Source organism: Dreissena polymorpha, chromosome 16 (genome assembly GCF_020536995.1).
Source record: "Dreissena polymorpha isolate Duluth1 chromosome 16, UMN_Dpol_1.0, whole genome shotgun sequence".
Lineage (NCBI taxonomy): Eukaryota > Metazoa > Mollusca > Bivalvia > Myida > Dreissenidae > Dreissena > Dreissena polymorpha.
The window spans coordinates 2,304,528-2,308,888 of record NC_068370.1 but is presented as its reverse complement, the minus strand read 5'-3'; the positions used below and the strand labels follow the sequence as shown (position 1 = coordinate 2,308,888).

At 35.9% G+C, this 4,361-nt stretch overlaps 1 long non-coding RNA gene across 1 annotated transcript; it reads left to right on the top strand.

Moving 5' to 3' along the window:
• Positions 1-801: 801 nt before the first annotated feature.
• Positions 802-2,482, top strand: LOC127861862 (uncharacterized). The gene is made up of 2 exons (XR_008040326.1): positions 802-2,139; positions 2,299-2,482. It is a non-coding gene; the product is annotated as an uncharacterized LOC127861862 (long non-coding RNA).
• Positions 2,483-4,361: the final 1,879 nt, after the last annotated feature.

Sequence of the window (4,361 nt, the reverse complement as noted above, 5' to 3'; positions counted from 1 at the left end):
TAGTTTTTATACCAAATTGCATGTTTCCTAACTGATTTTCTAAATTATTATGCTTACTTATGTAAGCTGCCCAACTTGTTCACATGGACTGAGACCAGAAATGGTGGCCATCTTGTAACTGGATGGCATCTTGAATTTTTTACTAACTATCAAAAGTGTGTATCAAACTTAGTGTTTATACCAAATTTCATGCTTAATTGAAGATTTGGTTAATTTTAACGCACAGTTGCTTAAGATATACCTAACATGGCTGTATAGATTGAATCGGAAAGGGCGGCCATCTTTAAAATGGCCACCATTTTGAATTTTTGTGTGGCTAACGATTTCTATCAATAGTGCATAACAAACTGAGAGTTCATTCAAAATTTCATGCTTGCTTACAGATTTGCAAGATTTTTATGCTAATTCTCCTAGCTATACCCCTGAAATTGGGGTCACTAGTTCAAAGCCCTGTTTGGGGGGACATGTGTCTCTGACCACGGAGCTCTTGCTCTGTTCTGATTTTTTCGGCGTAAGCTGTATTAAGCCAGCTTTTCACCTTTACCTGACCTTTGTAAGTGTCCAATAAAATTCAAATAAAATTTCCCGCGGCTAGCTACGAATGAATACACTTCATTTATTCCATTGGCTGTTTTGAGTATACCACCAGAACATTGGAAACATATACGCGTCTTTGTAACACTGTTTTACTGCATGAAACAATTTTATTAGCCGGATTTTTTTCGAAAAAATCTCGGCTTATAGATTGATGTTGTCGGGCGGGCGGGGGGGGCGGGCGGGCGGGCGGGATGGCGGCGTGCTCGAAAATGTTAAAGTTCTTATTTCATGGTATAACTTTGGTATGCTTGGACCTAGAGTCTTCAAACTTGACATGAAGGTTGGCCAGGATTAACAGATGACCACTGGTCATTTCAAGGTCATTCATTTGAAGGTCAAGGTCACTGTGACCTTCAATATAAAAAATGTTAAAGTTGTTATAACTTTGGTATGCTTGGACCTAGAGTCTTGAAACTTGACATGAAGGTTGGCCATAACTAGTTAGTAACCACTGGTCATTTCAAGGTCATTCATTTGAAGGTCAAGGTCACTGTGACCTTGAATGTAAAAATGTTAAAGTTCATATTTCATGGTATAACTTTGGTATGCTTGGACCTAGAGTCTTCAAACTTGACATGAAGGTTGGCCAGGATTAACAGATGACCACTGGTCATTTCAAGGTCATTCATTTGAAGGTGAAGGTCACTGTGACCTTCAATATAAAAATGTTAAAGTTGTTATAACTTTGGTATGCTTGGACCTAGAGTCTTGAAACTTGACATGAAGGTTGGCCAGAACTAGTAAGTAACCACTGGACATTTCAAGGTCATTCATTTGAAGGTCAAGGTCACTGTGACCTTGAATGTAAAAATGTTAAAGTTGTTATAACTTTGGTATGCTTGGACCTAGAGTCTTGAAACTTGACATGAAGGTTGGCCAGAACTAGTAAGTAACCACTGGACATTTCACGGTCATTCATTTGAAGGTCAAGGTCACTGTGACCTTGAATGTAAAAATGTTAAAGTTCTTATTTCATGTTATAACTTTGGTATGCTTGTACCTAGAGTCTTCAAACTTGAAATAAAGATTGGCCAGTACTAGAAGATGACCACTGGTCATTTCACTGTCATTCATTTGAAGGTCAAGGTCACTGTGACCTTAAATGTTAAAATGTTAAAATTGTTATAACTTTGGTATGCTTGGACATAGAGTCTTCAAACTTGACATGAAGGTTTGCAAGCACACTTAGATGACCACTGGTCATTTCAAGGTCATTCATTCTAAGGTCAAGGTCACTGTGACCTTGAATGTAAAAATGTTAAAGTTCTTATAACTTTGGTAGGTAAAAATGTTAAAGTTCTTATTCCATGTTATAACTTTGGTATGCTTGTACCTAGAGTCTTCAAACTTGACATAAAGGTTGGCCAGTACTAGAAGATCACCACTGCTCATTTCAATGTCATTCATTTGAAGGTCAAGGTCACTGTGACCTTCAATGTTAAAATGTTAAAATTGTTATAACTTTGGTATGCTTGGACCTAGAATCTCAAACTTGACGTAAAGGTTTGCAAGCACACTTAGATGACCACTGGTCATTTCAAGGTCATTCATTTCAATGTCATTCATTTGAAGGTCAAGGTCACTGTGAACTTAAATGTTAAAATGTTAAAATTGTTGTAACTTTGGTATGCTTGGACCTAGAATCGCAAACTTGACGTAAAGGTTTGCAAGCACACTTAGATGACCACTGGTCATTTCAAGGTCATTCATTTGAAGGTCGAGGTCACTGTGACCTTGGATGTAAATATGTTAAAGTTGTTAATACTTTGGTATGCTTAGACCTAGAGTCTTCAAACTTGATATGAAGGTTGGCCAGAACTAGTAGATGACCACTGGTCATTTTAAGGTCAAGGTCACCGTGACCTTGAATGTAAAAATGTTAAAATTCTTATTTCATGGTATAACTTTCTTATGCTTGGACTTACAGTCTTCAAACTGGACATGAAGGTTGGCCAGCACTAGTAGATGACAATTGGTCATTTTAAGGTCATTGAAGGTCAAGGTCACTGTGACCTTGAATGTTAAAAATTAAAAGTTGTTTTAACTTTCGTATGCTTGGACATGGACTTTGCCATGACTAACAGATGACCACTGGTCAAGAGAACAACTGGTCATTTTAAAGTCTTTCAATTGACAGTGACCTTAAATGTGAATATTTTTTTCATGATTTAACTTTGGTATGCTTACCACTGGTAATTTCAAGGACATTCAATTGAGGTTCACAGTTGCGGCAACTTCAAATGTGAAAGGGCTCTAAAATATTATAATTATATAAGTTTATTTTCTTACATTTGATAATGAAATTGATGGAAACTTCAAACAATATGTTACTAATTTGCTAATAAAAAAATTGAGATCAAACTTTCCTAATTGTCAATTCAAGTTCATATTTGTGACCTTAAATGTTATTGTTGTTCATGTATATGCATGCATTCAAAACATAACACAAGGTTTGCTCATGCCTTGAAAAGTACTTACATTTCATTTTGACCTTTGAACAATATTTCAGTAATTTAAGTATTGCATTGACAAAAACACGAAAGGTACTTTCCTGTCATTTAAATCAAAAATCCGGCTTCAATGCGGTCATCTCCGACCGCGGAACTCTTGTCTCTAATGAAAAGGCTTAATAGATAGAACAGTTTTACACTCAATTCTCGACATCAATACAGTTTGTGCGTGCATCTTTGATTTTCAGAGAATTACCAGCGCAAAAGCGTTTATACTTAAAGGCTATATTCTCATATTTAGTACTTACTTCCATATTCCTGTCAACATGTTAACATGTAAAAGTATAAAGAGCAGTGGAAGCGAAGCCTCACTTTAATGTATTGCATTTCAACCCGCGAGGTATCGGGTCAATTCGCGGTTAGTGTGTGAATGTCAGAGTTTATATACAGGTCATCACCGGAGTTCACGGCCCGTAAAATAATCGTTATATAATAAAGACGCTATCCATGAACTAGGTGACCTGGAATGTTCTTAAGACCAGAAATATGTTAAATGAAGATATTCAGCAATATAATTATGGTATGTCAATAATGGATTCTAAATGTGTTTTCAACAATACAATGATAAATACTATTTTTGATTAATTAAACAATAATTATTCCACCATATTGACTTATGTATTAAGCATGAGCGCGATGATTCTCGATACTGTTAATAATCAAACCAAATAGCAATGCCCGACAAACCACTAAAACAAGTTTGTTCGAAGAACGCGCCTATAAATATGGATACTTCGGTAGTGGCGGGTTGACTCATATGTTTTAATTTCACTTCCATTCTTCTTTTGGTTTTCTGTTTTGTATCTATAGGTTTATGACCAGCAATATGTAATAATGTAAAATAAGCCGCGAAAACTCCGCGTAACATCCAGTAATGCGTGTGATGCAGCTAAGAGCTGCACAGAAAAAGACATTTGCTATCCTTGATCTCATTTGTTGAACTATCAACGCCGTATATCTTTTTTAAAGATATTTCTTGTTTATATTTAGATCAATCAATCTTGCTGTAATGTAGTGTTGAGGAGTTTTCTGCGAACTTGTGAGTGGTAAAAATCAGCCCAGCTTAACAAGCGTTATTCTGATTAGGCAATAGAAAATAAATAACTAGATTCTCATTCAAATTTTGGTTAAAATTGGGGCGGGTGGTTGGGTTTTCTTTTTTCTTGTTCATTTTATGTGTCGGACCTATATGTAAGTATTGAAATGTTCACGAATTTGTTGGTTTATATGCATAACGCCTATATGTTTATATGT